The sequence below is a fragment of the Prionailurus viverrinus genome, chromosome B4 (genome assembly GCF_022837055.1).
Source record: "Prionailurus viverrinus isolate Anna chromosome B4, UM_Priviv_1.0, whole genome shotgun sequence".
Classification (NCBI taxonomy): domain Eukaryota; kingdom Metazoa; phylum Chordata; class Mammalia; order Carnivora; family Felidae; genus Prionailurus; species Prionailurus viverrinus.
Window position 1 is genome coordinate 77,580,464 of NC_062567.1, and position 15,286 is coordinate 77,595,749.

General features: G+C 46.8%; 1 protein-coding gene across 5 annotated transcripts in view; it reads right to left on the reverse strand.

The window, feature by feature from the left end:
• Positions 1-15,286, reverse strand: part of CBX5 (chromobox 5) — a 44,400-nt gene that overhangs the window by 19,292 nt on the left and 9,822 nt on the right. The window contains exon 2 of one of the 5 annotated variants that reach the window (XM_047865028.1): positions 13,561-13,718. The exons of 2 other annotated variants lie outside the window; for them this stretch is intronic. The gene's annotated coding sequence lies outside the window, so the exon portion shown is untranslated. Of the gene's footprint in view, positions 1-1,545; positions 1,657-13,560; positions 13,719-15,286 lie in introns of those variants that run through there. 2 more of the 5 variants (XM_047865027.1, XM_047865026.1) reach the window with 2 other exon arrangements.

Here is a 15,286-nt window from a genome sequence, read left to right on the forward strand (position 1 = left end):
AAAAGACAAGTGGTATGGTATGTTACTCCTATAACTGTTTACAACCCAGGATCTCAAAGAAATGCGGAAAACCATCAGCTTAAAAGAGGGATAGAATTAAAACCTTTCCCTACAAGGTGAGTAAGTTTCTTTATAAAAATGAAAAAAGAAAAGCCACAAATTGTAAGCCTTCCTCTGCTCTAAGGATCCTGACTAGCCTCTTAGCAGCACACAAAAAAGGCTTGGTCAGGCATCTTTCACCACTGTCTTCGGTGACCTGGTACATCTCTCCCTTAAACAAATTGAGCTTGTCCCTACATACTATCCATCAGCTTACAAAAGCAAGGCTGGCATCTCAGACACAGCAAGCCTCCTTCTTCATTTGGGGATGGGAGAAAGGTAGGGAGAAAAAGAAAATTTTATTCCATAAAATAGAAATTAGTTACTGGATTGTTCAGTAATTCTCAAGGCTCAACTAATCCAAATAGTTAAGGAGGTACCTCTCTTAACTGGAGTTGACCATGGGCCAAAGGAAGAAGAGGAGGAAAAAGAACTCTGGCCCCAGACTCACATCAACACGAAGCCTCAAAACACAGAGGAACCATTCATAGGCCCAAGGAAAGCTGAAGCAAGGCAACACAAATGGAAATTGAGTTAAGCTCAGAAAAATGCACAACTAGGGGGTACTCAACACAGAATCTAGTTTTTTAAGTTCCCATGTTGTTGTTTCCATAATCATTTTTAAGAATTCTTCTTTAACCATGTTAAATGATGCCTACAGCCTGGATTATAGAGTAGCAGGAATTGTTTTCTTAGCTGAACTCCATTTTTCTTTTCCTGCAATCTTAAAAGATTTTTCTTCACCACTTTCTAAAAATATTTCCATCCTGACTAGAAGAGGACTCCCAGGAACAAGGAAGGCCACTACTAATCCCAGAATTTTGTTCAAGTCAAGTAGCATAAAAAGTTGCATTTATCAATTTGCCTCAAGTTAGCAACATTTAAGGAATTATTCCAAGAACATCTAATTGGAAACCATGTCTCCAGAACCTATTAGCAATAGGGCTGCCCACCCAAAAAATTGTACCCATTACTGCCCTGTAATAAAACTAAGTTTTTATTAAAGTCTTTTATTTGGAAGAGGGGGTGGCAGGGGGAGAAATGTAGACAGGAGTTTCAAAATAATTTTTCCATGAATTTAGAAGAGAGTCCTAAGCTTTAAGAAAAAAAAAAAATCTTATTTAAAATAAAAACAGCCTCCGACCTCACCAGAGACAGGAAATGTCATATTCCAGGGAGAGTACCCCACCCCCACCCCCACTCACCTTGGAATTTCCGGGAGCTGAGCAGTTTAGGTCAGAGCGCTGGGGTTAAAACCAGCCCCGGGTTAGATGCATGCAGTTAAGCATTGTGGCTATGGCCTCCCATGCCTCACGAGGAAAAACAAGGATTTACATATGTGTTCTTCAGTTTGAGGGAGGAAAGAGGAAAATCTCCCTTTATACCTTCATGCAGAAGAGGAGCCCCAAAGGTAGAAGATGAATGGGGGTTCCCTCCTTTACCTACCGGATCGCCCCAGTTCTTTCTTTCCCTCTGGGCTAACAGGAGGGGCCTCCCCTCCCAGGTCTGGGGCTTGGCGGGCTGGCAGCTCCCCCGCCCCCACCCAGCTGCCTGGGAGCCACTGCGCAGCTGTCCCAGCCCGTTGCCATGGCAACTGGCAGCAGTACTAGACTAAGGGGGGGGGGGAGCAAACGGAAAAGTTAAAAGGCTTAACTTTCCTTTTCTGTGAAGACTGGGTGGAGAAGTTGGAAGGTACTCCCTTGGCCTCAAAGCTAAGGCATTCAGAGCTCAAGGGAATCGGTTCTTGGGTTTTAAACCCAAAACTTGTACTTATTCCTCAAAGAGCACTGGGAATTAATCAATAGCATTTTAAGATCATCTAACAGGATTATACCTCAAATGGAAGGGGGAGGGGAAAGGCTAGGTCCTCGTACAACTGGAATCAGTTCAAACCACCCACCCCAACCCAGCCCAGAAGCACTTTAAACAAGGCCTTTTCTACCATCTGTCACTGAACAGTTAATTAAAATTGCTTGGGGGATGCAGGGCGGGGGGGGGGCAGATAGCAGGAAAGGGGGAGAAAGGAAGTATTTCAAGACACTATACAACTTTACTTCTTTGAGAGAATACTAGATACAGAAACAGAATCCAGACACTTGAAGCATTACCAAAGAACCTATCAACTGACATTATAGGTAGAAAAAGATTTAATCCTTCAGTAGTTTTTAAAAAGGGAGTAGTTTAAAAGTCCATCCTCACCATCGTTAAAACCATTTTCATTAGTTGTTCTTATAACGTTATGAAACAAATTTTTGAATAATCACGACCCACCCAAAGCATTAATATATAATAATTTAAAACCCTATATACCAACAATACCTAACACTTGAGAAAAGGAAGGCTGAGATAAAGAAAAGAAATACTTGGTGACTTGCAGTCCCATAAAGTGTCCTTTCTCCTGGCCCTAAAGAACACTTAGGAGAGCTCCAAAGCCCTGCTCTGCTTTTTACAATATAGGTCTTTAGAGCCAGAGATTGCTGCCATAGGAGAGTAAGAAAAAGGGACAGTCCAAAGCAAAGAACCCAAGTGAGGAAAAAGCAGAGAATTGTGATTATTTTGGTTATCAAACAGAAGAGATTACAGGGTATGAGAGTAAAGTAGGCAGTTTTTAACTACAGATTTCCTCAACTTTGAATGGACCCGTCAGGAAATCTGAGTAAAAACTGCCTTTTTGGACTCTTCCTAACTTTTTAAAACTTTTTGTAGTTAAGGGATATGAAAACAATGCCAAAGGAATTAGATCAGGGTTCTGACTCTGTGATTAACTTGCCATGTGTGATACAGAGTAAATAACTGAGATCTAACCCCAGTCACTAAAATGGGCCAAATAAATCCCCACTGCCTACCTCCTAGGGAAACAGTGAGTTTATATAGAAACCAAAGAGATGGTAAGTCCCCCAAAGAGAAGCTTTTGTAAAAATATAGGGCCAAATACAACAGCAGCAGGAAATATGTGACCTTCCAAATTCCTAAACTGTTAAACCCTATCACACGTAGTATGATAACTCAACATGTTAGTAGACATCAAGAAGAGTGTCTTTGTTAACTAGGCACCAGTAAACTAATAAAGCTTCAGAGAATACACAGGTACATTTTTTTTTATGTTTATTCTGAGAGAGAGAGAGAGAGAGAGAGAAAGAGAGAGAAAGAGAGACAGTGAGCAAGGGAGGTGTAGAGAGAGGGAGACAGAATCCCAAGCAGTTTCCGCAGCTGTCAGTGCAGTGCCCAACTCTGGGCTCAAACCCGTGAACTGTGAGATCATGCATGACCTGAGCCAAATCAAGGGTCGCTTAACCACTGAGCCACCCAGGCGCCCCAGGTACATTCTCTCTTAAGGGTAAAATACTTATTTTTACTTCTTAAAGCTCAGAAAAGCATTGGAGTGGTAGTATGAAAAGACTAACAGTAATTCTGTGAAGAGATAAACAACAGGAAAGAATGACAGCAACATTAATATTTTAGTGAAATCTTTTAGGAAAAAAAGTGAAATCAACAAGGAAAAGGACAAAAATATCCTGGTGTGTATCCCCTCCCTGAAACACCCGGAAATAATGTCAGATCAATTTCCTCCTTCCCCCTCTTTAAGAACTGCCTAAAGGGCACATGGCTAAGGTCCTTTTCTCTTTGGGAAATGGGTTTTGTAACAGCTGACAAATCAAATTGGGCGTGATGCCAGGAGTCAGAGTCCAACCATAATATTCTGTAAAGAATGGCATGCAAGTGTCTTGTAAATCTCCTGGACAGTCACAGATCAGAAGCTGGCAAGGATGACGACATAGTTCTGATGGAATGTGTCTTATCTTAACCTTGAAGTTACAGATCTGCTCAGGAGCAGCAGTAAGAAATGAGAAATGCACTCAGACGTTGGAGGGAACATAATTCTCCTTTAGACAGTACGACCCAGTATATTAGGGTCAAATGAAACACAAAGCCAGACGGACAATTTAAGGGCTAGAGCCCGGACCAGATAAAGCATCAAGACTGGTGGTTCACGCTGAGCTTGAGAGGAGGGAGCGTTCAAGTATGAGAAATGAGACATGGCTGGCAGGATGATGGAGTGATTAAGGTAGAATCCCGATACCATGACGAAGGAAGAGAGGATGAGCCTGAGCGCAACCTTATCCTTATAGAAATCTCCATAGGAAGGGGTGAGCAGCTTCTCAAGTTTCTAGAGTCTTTCAAGCGTAACAGCTCTCGGCCCTTTCTTACACACAGTAACTCTGCTAAAGGCATCAACAGCTACAGATAGATTCCAGCAATTTAACTGCCCATCAGGATGTGAGAAAAGAGTAGGCTCCACCAACCCTTCATATCAACAACACAAGGCAAATTCACCTTACAGGCCTGAGCGCTAGGCAAAAAAAAATACCTAAACCAGGGATCTGGTAAGAAATCAGCCTTGGAAAAACATCAAAGAGCTTTGTGGCCAGGCACAGTCAGAACCCACATTCCAAGTCGATGACAGGAGACTTCTTTAATAGATAAATCTTCGGGGGGGGGGGGGGGAGTGAAGACGTAAAACAGAAAGAGAAGAGGGACAAAAAAATCCCACTCATTATATCATTACAAGGGTTAAAAAAATGTATTAAGAACTGCTAGTCTGCAGAAGGTACAGAGAGACCATTACAGAAAACTGGGACAGTCCAGAACAACAGAGGTAATGGTCAGCTATTTGCATTTGTCAATCCTAGAACCACAGAATCACCCACATAGGGTCTCTGGGATCTGTTTGTCCAGTTCAGGCTCTGCTCCAGTCCCTCCAGTCACTACTTTGCAATGCCAGCTGTCTTGGTGGCTTTTCTTAGATCTTGGTGTAGCACATTTTATTTTCATCACTACTTACGAGCGAAAGTATATATACAACATAATTCTAAATCTTTCTCTGAGCTTGCTTTGTATTTTTTTTAAAGTAACGAAAACCAACTGGTAAAGTGCCTCACTGAACCACCCACTGAACTATTTGGAGGCGGTAGTCAGACCAAATGTCAAAACACATAATCGGTGAGCTCTCTCTTCATTTTAGAGTTTCTTTTTCTTTCTTCTTCTTCTTTTTTTTTTTTTTTTTTTAAAGATTTTATATTTAAATGATCTCTATACCAAACATGGGGCTTGAACTTACAACCCGGAGATCAAGAGTTGCATGCTTTACCAAGTGAGCCAGCCAGGCACCTCCATTTTAGAGTTTCAAAATAAAATCTATAAGCCCACTAGCAAGGCAAAAATCCTCCAGAAAGAAAGCTTACATAAAGAGGAGAAAAGGGTGAGGGCATATGCAAAGCTCCCTATCACATGTATTAATTAAATATGCTGCCAATGGGTGAATTCAGTTAGCCCAGGCTTGAGAAATTCCCATTTCTCCCCCAAAAGTACCTGGGGAAAGTTAGTAGCTTAGGTGAAGATTAAATTGCCAGCTACAGCACTGTCTTCCAGGAGTCATCTGTATCGCCTTATTGTGATAAATAAAACAGATGAAAAGAAACCAAATTTACAGAACCGTTTTAATCTGGTCTACTATGTTCTTTGTTCTTTATGTATCTAGAAGTACCAATGATTTTGAGTTTGTAACACATACAGCATAAAACTAAAATACCCTCTATAAAGATGTTTTCTTCTACTAGATTTATGATTTCCAAAGTATTAGCCATGTGGCATTTGAACAAAAACACGGCATAGAGATGCACATTACAGCTGTCCTGGCTGTCTCAGGTTTTGTTAAATGGGCTGATAACTATCACTCCACCTCCACCAAAAGCCCATGAGCACCCAATTCAAGAGGAGTTAAAAGCTTTTTAAATGTCTATTTAAGAGACTGGATTAGGAAAGAGTTGAGGAGGAAGATTAACTGTGGTCGTTAACACCCCTATCATTAACAAGCCACATATAGACAACACAAACTTTATTAATAGAGAGGAGCGCGGAGGGAGAAAATGCTCTCCCTTTGGCTAGTGCAGCTCCAGTTTGTGATCCTTTAAAAATCAGGCCTAGGCACTGCCTCAACCAGTCACAGAATTATTCTGGGGCAAAGTATCCTGTTTGTTGATTATCCAAGACTCTTGCTCCAGTGAGCAAGGGAGTAAAGGGCCTTTTGTACTTTTAGATTAAAACATATACATTATAAATAGATAAAGGGTGCCTTATAAATTTTATTTGGCTGTACTCTCCTCCAAGCAATGAACCACACCATTAAAAAATATAAATGAATGTGTACCATAGTGATTCTCAGAACCGCTTGAAGTTAATCAGTCTGGTTCACTGACATGTTTAGCAGTAACACACAAATTCTTGAGATCTCATTACGAGATCACAATCTCACAAAATAATTTTATATGGGATTTTATTTCCTTTATTAAAATCTACTGAGTTTCTGGGGTGACTGGGTGGCTCAGTCGGTTAAGCGTCCGACTTCGGCTCAGGTCATGATCTCACGGTTTGTGAGTTTGAGCCCCACGTCAGGCTCTGTGCTGACAGTTCAGGGCCTGGCACCTGCTTCGGATTCTGTGTCTCCCTCTCTCTCTGACCCTCCCCTGCTCTCACACACACACACACACACACACACACACACACACACACACACACACACTCTCTCTCTCAAAAATAAACAAACACTTTAAAAAAATTTTAATCTACTGAATTTCTTCTCTCAAGTGTCAGTCCTCTTTAAATTTAGTTAGGCTACACCCAAACCCATCACTGGGCAAGAGGTTAGACATCCAATTGTTCCAAGATTTATGAGAAAGTAGAATTTGGCACCGCTATGGGCAAATGTCTTCCAGATAACGCTTTCCAACAATTCTGTCCTTGCAATGTACTGAACTCCTCTTAAGGGACCACAGTCTCAGGTGGGTGTTAATGTAATGCCCCCGATTTTGAATTCGAGAGACCACCAAAGAGCCGATACCAATGCAAACGCATGAGGGTTTATTTGCAAGCTCGAGCTTGGGCCCAAGTATACCCGGCACAGCAGAGCAGGGACTTGGACCCCTAGGTTAAGAGGCGTAGCAGTTTTATGGGGACCAGTGGCCAATGAGATTGTAACACACACAGAAAGTTGCACATTTATGTCAGTCCACATGCAGGTGGCCAACTGAATTTACAATTTACCCTATGGTAACTGTTTGAACTAGCCTATCACTCTGGTCAGAATTGGCACGCAAGTTTGGCGAGCAAAAGGTGGGGTTTACATTCTCTGGCGGTTAGGGGTTCCGCATTCCTAAGTGAGCCAGTTTCCAGTAAGAGTGTACTCAGTGGCTTGACTAGGGTGGGGGAGTGTCTTAAGCAGTAAGTAGGTCATGTGGGGGTTATACATGAGATAGTGGGCGTAGCACAAGATGGAGTTAGTCTTGCTCTGCTTGTCCAGGGGTAGGGGATTTTTGTTAAATTCCTTGGGTCCCACATTCCCCCCTTTTCCAGAGGATCCTATGCAGGACCCAATCATGGGTTCTGGGGTTCTGGGTTTCTGTCGAGAGAGTCAGTGGTTGGTATTGTTGCCTGAGTACCGTGAGTTGAACTGTGTTGACTCAGTCCCTGACAAAAGCCACTAGTCTATTGATGAGGCAGGGCCCGAAGGTCAGAAGGAGAAGGATGATTAGGGGGCCGGCTAGGGAGGACAATAAGGTAGTCAGCCAGGGAGAATGATTGAACCGTGATTCAAACCATCCCTGTTGCTGCTCTCGTTCTCTTTTTTGCTTGGCTAATCCTTCCCTTACCTTAGCCATTGATTCTCGTACTATCCCTGAGTAGTCAGTGTAGAAACAGCACTCTTCGTTCAGGGCAGCGCAGACTCCCCCTTGTTGTAGAAAGACTAGGTCTAATCCCCTTCTGTTTTGGAGAACCACTTCAGACAAGGATGTTAGGGACTCTTGGAGGTGAGAAATGGAGGTCTCTAAGCGCTCTAGGTCTATATCAATGGCAGCCCTGAGGCTACTGTAATGGGAGGCCTGGGTGGCTAGTGTGAGGCAATTCCTGTTCCTGCGCCTGCCAATCCAATTCCTAATAGGGAGGCAATGGTGATGGCTGAGATGGGTTCCCGTTTACTTTGTTGGTGGGTATCTGCATCTTTCCATTGAAGCACCTGTTCATCTGAATGGTAGATGATTCTAGGGAGTAGTTGAACCAGCACACAGAAGCCCTCAGTTCTGTTTATAACTTGACCAGGAGCGCAGGGAGTTAGACCCTCGGAACAAGCCCACCAACTGTCTTGGGGTGGTAGATAATACCCTGTATTATTTATAGGCGTTGCACAGAGCCTGGTGGGTGCGTGGAGGAGTGCCTATACAGAGTCCTTGGCCTGACACGGACTGCAAGGTGAGGCCTTCACTACCAGGCTCTCAGTGCCACCTGCAAGCATTAGGGTCCGTGGTCGTGTTATATTGCCCCATTATTGCGATACCCTCATAGAAGGGGGGGCGGATATCATAGCACAGCCAGCAGGATCAGGTAAGATTGGGCTTAGTTGTGTTAAGGAATTTGTAAGCTTTGGACATCAGGGCCCAAAGAAGGTGTTGAGAAGGGTCGAGGGGGAGGAGGGGAGAGGAGAGTTGGGACTGGGGTGCCCCCATCGGAAGTGTTGTGTGCAAGCCTCTGAGGTTGAGGAGATGTTAGCACGGGCGGCGCTAGCACAGTGTTGGGACCTATTCCAAGGGTTTGACCTTTTGGGTTCTCTAGTTATCTGATCATGAATAGGACTCCGTTATCATACCCGCTTTGGTAAAGCCGGAGTCCCCACAGAAGTCCTGCTCCCCAATTTGTTGCTTGTTTCCCGGTCTCCATGAAGGAAATGGTGACTGGATTACAGTAGGGGCGTTCTGAGCATGAGGGGTGCGTAGTATTCAGTTGGGACTTTTATGAGGCCGGACGGGTTTTGTGATAGCCAATTGCATGTCCCAGTGTGTTCGCAACCCCATGCCTGGCAGAAGTAGTCCGCCCAGCCACCTCATGAGATACTATTACTGGATTGGGAGGGGGCTGGACATACGTAAAAACAGGTATTTTGGAGGGCTGTTTTGCCTACTTTGGTGCCACACCCTGGTATCCCTAGTCATCCGTTATGGAAGTTGGGGTTTTTCCCAAACAGGTCATATAGGTCGATTGTCAGATTAGGCCACCAGGTTCCCCTGGGGTGTAGTTCTGACAGCTGGGTTACTACTTGATTAGAGCTTGGGGTGATGATGTGCCAGGTTAGATTAAGTGGTTGGTGGGGGTTGGATTCAGCCGTGAGGGGATACAGCACAAGTAATATTAGCGAGGCAAGTGGGAGGGACGCAGCCTTAGCTTTAAGGGATTGTCCTTGTCAGGCTGACTCTCCCATTCCGGAACAAAGTCTTTGAGGACGGCGTGTGGATCAGCTGGCCTGACATGGATGTAGTGGACCCAGGGAGTTATTCCGTGGACCTTGAGAGCAGTGGGTGTGGTCATGATCACAACGTAGGGTCCTTTCCAGCGAGGTTGGAGTGCCTGCTGTTGGTGCCTCTGCACGTACACCCAATCGCCTGGTCGATACCAATGGGGGTCAGGAGGCGATCCGGTCTCGTAGAGGGCCTTCAGCTTAGGCCATACCTGCTCATGGGCTCTTTGTAACATTTGGAGGGAGAAAAGAAGCTGTTGGTCATTGAACTCAGCAAGCACTTCGGGTTTCAAGGCAGGAATGACAGGTGGGGATGTACCAAACATGATTTCGCAGGGAGTTAGTCCCATCTTATATGGTTTCTCATCCTATATAGGGCAAAGGAGAGGAGAGTGACCCAGTCCCCGCCAGTCTCCACGGCTAATTTAGTTAGGGTCTCTTTTAATGTCCTATTCATTCTCTCTACCTGACCTGAGCTCTGGGGTCTGTAAGCACAATGTAATTTCCAATCTGCCCCCAGTATTTGTGCTACTCCCTGTGTTACCTTAGAAATAAACCCCGGTCCATTGTCGGATCCGATCCTGGCAGGAAATCCATACCTTGGCAGGATGTCCTCCAGCAGCTTTTTGGTCACGATTTGCACTGTTTCGTGCTTAGTGGGGAATGCCTCTGTCCACGTAGTATCTACATCTTCGTAGTATCTATGAAAACTAGCAAGTACTTGTACCCATATTTTCCAGGCCTTACCTCGGTGAAATCTATTTCCCAGTATGCTCCTGGGCGGTCTTCCCTGAGTCGGGTTCCAGCATTAGACCCATGGGTGGTGGCGTTGGTTAGCTGGCATGCATGACAGCTTGCCACAATCTGCTCGATCTTTGCTCGAGAGTCCTTAATAATGATCTTAGCATGTCGTATGAGGTCTTCCATCTTTCTTGTTCCCATATGAGTACTCCGATGCATTTTGGATAGGACTCGTTGTCCTAGTTCCTCTGGCAGGATGATGCTGGAGTCTGCGGCCCTCCACCAGCCACGCAAGCATTGGGTCATAGGCAAGTGTTTAATCCATTGTAAGTCAGTGCCAGTATAGTTGGGGGTGTCCAGCAGGGTTGATGCTCCCAGATCGGGTAGCATGGTTACAACCTGGGTCACCGAAAGGGCCGCCTCCTTTGCTTTTGAGTCGGCTAGCTGGTTTCCCCTGGCTACTGGTGTGTCTGCTTTTTGGTGTCCTGGACAATAGATGATAGCTAGTGCCTTGGGCAGCCAGAGGGCCCTTAGGAGTTCAAGAATCTCTGTTTTGTTCTTAATAGTCTTTCCCTCTGCTGTCAGAAGCCCTCTCTCTCTGGAAAGGGCTCCGTGGATATGAGCAGTGGCAAAGGCATACCTGCTATCGGTGTAAATGTTTATTCGTTTACCTTCTCTCATGGTTAGTGCCTTGGTCAGGGCGATCAGTTCTGCCCGTTGAGCCGATGTTCCGGCTGCCAATGGCTCTGCCCAGATGATCTCCGTTTCTGTGGTTACAGCTGCCCCCGCGTATCTGATTCCTTCTCGGACAAAATTGCTGCTGTCCATATACCAGGTGGCGTCTGCATTCGGCAGTGGCTGGTCCCAGAGATCAGCCCTGATTCCGTGCGCCTGTGCCAAAATCTCTTGACAATTATGCAGAGGGGTGTCCCAGTCTGGGTTGGGGAGTAGCGCTGCTGGATTCAGGGTTGTAGGTGGCTTGAATAAAATTCTGGTGGGGTTCAGCAGTAGGCTCTGATAGGTTCAGCAGTAGGGTCAGACGAGCATTGCTGATCCAGCGGTCTGGGGCTGTTTGAGTACCCCTTCAATAGCATGTGGGGTGGTAACATATAGCTCTTGCCCCATGGCTAGCCTGTCTGCGTCCTTGACCATAGTGGCCACCGTGGCAATAATTTTTAAGCATGGGGGCCATCCAGCGGCCACCGTGTCCAGCTTTTTAGAGAGATAAGCTATGGGTCTTTTCCAGGGACCTATGTACTGGACAAGGACCCCTTTTGCCACCCCGTCTTTCTCGTCTACATACAGGTAGAAGGGCTTGGTTAGGTCAGGCAACCCGAGAGCCGAGGCAGACAGCAAGGCCTGTTTAAGGTCATTAAAGGCCTTGTTCATGGCCTCTATCCATTCAAAATTTTGTTGGTGCCTGGTGGCCTCATAGAGGGGTATGGCCATCTCGACAAAACCCGGAATCCATAATCGACAGAACCCTGCCGACCCCAGGAATTCGTACCTGACGGACGGTCTGCGGCTGTGGGATCCTCAGGATGGTTTCCTTCCGCGCATCCGTCAACCATCTTTGTCCATCCTTTAATTTGTACCCGAGGTAGCTCACCTCTGCTTTGCAGATTTGGGTCTTTTTGGCTGAGGCCCGGTATCCTAGAGCCGCTACAGTCTGGAGTAAGTCCTTGGTGCCTCGCAGGCAAGTGTCCTGGTCCTCCGCTGACAGCAGGATATCATGTACGTATTGCAATAAGGTCAAATGAGGGTGCTCAGAACGGAACTCACCCAAGTCTTCGTGTAAGGCCTCATCGAAGATGGTTGGTGAGTTTTTGAATCCTTGTGGTAGGCAAGTCCAGGTGAGTTGGCCATTGATGCCTTTCTCGGGGTCCGTCCATTCAAAGGCAAAAAGGTCTTGGCTCTTGGGTGCTAAAGGCAGGCTGAAAAAGGCATCTTTTAAATCTAATACTGTATACCAATTTTTGTCTGGAGGCAAGGTGGAGAGGAGGGTGTATGGGTTTGGGACCGTGGGGTGCACATCCATTACTCGCCGGTTGACTTCCCTCAAGTCCTGGGTGGCCTGTAATCGTTAGAGTGTGGTTTTCGCACCGGCAGCAAGGGAGTGTTCCATGCCGATTGGCAGAGCCTTAATATGCCTGAGTCTAGTAGTCGCCGTATGTGGGGCGTGATTCCTGTTCGCACTGCGAGAGGCATGGGGTATTGGCGGACCCTGACAGGGTCTGCCCCCGGTTTTAGTTCTATCTATATAGCCGGTCGGTGTCGGGCCAGCCCGATTACCTGTTTCTGCCCATGCCTGAGTAAATTCCTGTAGCCAACGGTCAATGTCAGTCATTGGGGCTGGGGGGGGTCTGGTGGAGACGATATTCATCTTCCAAACTCAGGACAAGCACCTGAATCGGTTTCCCTTCTTTGTCTAGGATTTTTGCCCCTTTGGGGTGGAAGCAAATTTGTGCCCCCATCTTGGTGAGCAAGTCCCAACCTAATAATGGGTAGGGACATTCAGGGATGACCATGAAGGAGTGGGATACCTGACCCATGCTGAGGTCCACAGTTCTTCAGGTAGTCCATGAGTACTGTTTGGTCCCCGTGGCCCCTTGCACCCATGAGGTCTTGCTCGCCAATTTTCCCTGGGGTTGTAATAAGACCGAATGTTATGCCCCAGTGTCCGCTGGAAATTCAACTGGTTGCCCCTCCACTCTGAGAGTTACCCTGGGCTTGGGGAGGGGTACCGAACCCCGACTCCCCTAGTCGTCCAGGTCCTCCATCTCTAATATCTTGGCAGGGGACTTAGATCTTTTGTTAGGGCAGTCTTTCACCCAGTGGCCCTCTTCCATGCAATAAGCACATTGGTTTTTTGTTTAGTTTAGGGTGCTCCCGTCAGGGACCAGGGCCATCTTCCTTACCTGTCCCTGAAGTCAGCTTCTTGAGGTGCCTCCGTTTTTCCTGTGGGTCATCCATGGTTGTAGCCAGCAGAATCTTAGCCAGATTTCGGGTCTGCCAGTCGCATAGTTTAGTCTGTTGCTCCTCCAGGCTTTCTCTATTATTGTAAACTCTCTCTGCTACTATTATTAAGTTCTGCAGGCTCTTTTCTCCTAGCCTCTCCACTCTTTGTAATTTTCTTTTGATGTCTCGAGTGGCCTGATTAACAAAAGCCATGATAATTGCGGCTTTTGTTTCTGGGGCTTCTGGGTTCATAGGGGTGTACTGCCTAAAAGCCTCTGTGATTCTTTCTAAGAAGGCTGCTGGACTCTCATCCTTACCTTGTCTTACATCATATACCTTAGTCAGATTAGTAGGCTTGCGCGCGGCAGCCTTGAGATCTGCCATTAGAGTCTGGCGGTAGACCCGGAGTCTCTCCTTACCTTCAGCCGAATTGTAGTCCCAGGTAGGGCGGGATAAGGGGAAGGCAGCGTTTATGAGGTCTGGGTTTTGAGTCGGCTGTTTGTCCTCTCCCAGGACAGACTTCCGAGCTTCCACCTGTATTCGTTCTGTCTTCGGTGGTGAAGAGAACCTGCAAGAGCTGCTGACAGTCATCCCAAGTAGGCTGGTGGGTAAAGAGAACAGTATCTAAAAGCCCAATTAAATCTTTAGGGTTATCGGAGAACTTTGCATTTTGAGTTCTCCAATTATATAAATCACTGGTGGAGAACGGCCAATATAACATTGGTTGTTTTCCAGACTCGTCAGGAGGCCCCATGGCGCGGAGGGGAAGGGCGGTGGAGTCGGCCGGCCCCATATTTGAGGGTGGGGCCCCCCGGTGGGTCCATCCATGTGTCCCTGCTGCTGGCCCACGCACAGGAATTCCTTCGTCAGGGAGGGGTGGTGCCCCTCCTGCAGCCCCTGGTGCTTCCAATGGAGGGGCAGAAGGGAGAGGGAGAGCCTGGTAGGGCAGTGGATGAATCAGGTCCTCCGGAGAGGAATCCTGCAAGACCAGATAAAGGGGCGTTTTGGCCTTTGTGTCAGTCTCCTTCTCGGCTTTCCGCAGGGCTAGAATCTTGGTAGGTCCTGCTTTGGGGGGTAAGAATGGTTTTAGCCAAGAAGGGGGGTTTTCAATCATGTCCTGCCAGACCAGGATGTAGAGCACCTGGTCAGGGTGGCCATCTGGTTTGTCCTCGAAGATTACAGCCTTGACCTGCAAAATAATAGGTAGGTGGAAAGTTCCTTCTTGGGGCCATCCCACGTCAAAGGTTGGCCATTCTGACATGCAGTAAGTCTGAAATTTCCCTTTTCTTATGTCTGTGCTCAAATTATGAGCCCTTTCCTTAACGTCCGAGAAGTGGAAGAGCATAAGAGACGGGGTGGTTTGGGTCCGCCCCATTTCAATCCACACCAAGACACAAACAGTTATGACGATTAACAAGGACACAATAACACAGACAAACGTTCCAGTGCGGCCGCGGAGACAAAACAGAAAGTAAAACGAAGGGCTGGCTGTCCGTAATGGCAGCCGGCCCTCCTCACAGATGAGGACTTTGTCCTCCTGGCGGGGGCAAGGGACGTCTCCCAAGACCCCCGGTCGACGGCTCGACAGCGCGTCCGCTTAAGCCAATGCCGACCCAAAGACAGTTTGGAATTCCTACAGGTAGAGATACAGTATAGAGCTCTCAGAAAATATGTGCGCGAAAGGTAGAAGTTGAGTGCACTCACCAGACGTGGGACCCTCCGGGTGGGGTCCTGGGGGTCTCTCGAATCCCGGACGAGCCCCCAAATGTAATGCCCCCGATTTCGAATCCGAGAGACCACCTAGGAGCCGATACCGCTGCAAATGCACGAGGGTTTATTTGCAAGCTCGAGCTTGGGCCCAAGTATACCCGACACAGCAGAGCAGGGACTTGGACCCCTAGGTTAAGAGGCGTAGCAGTTTTAAGGGGGCCAGTGGCCAATGAGATTGTAACACACACAGAAAGTTGCACATTCATGTCAGTCCACACGCAGGTGGCCAACTGAATTACGATTTACCCTATAGTAACTGTCTGAACTAGCCTATCACTCTGGTCAGAATTGGTGTGCAAGTTTGGCGAGCAGAAAGAAGGTGGGGTTTACATTCTCTGGCGGTTAGGGGTTCCGCATTCCTAAGTGAGCCGGTTT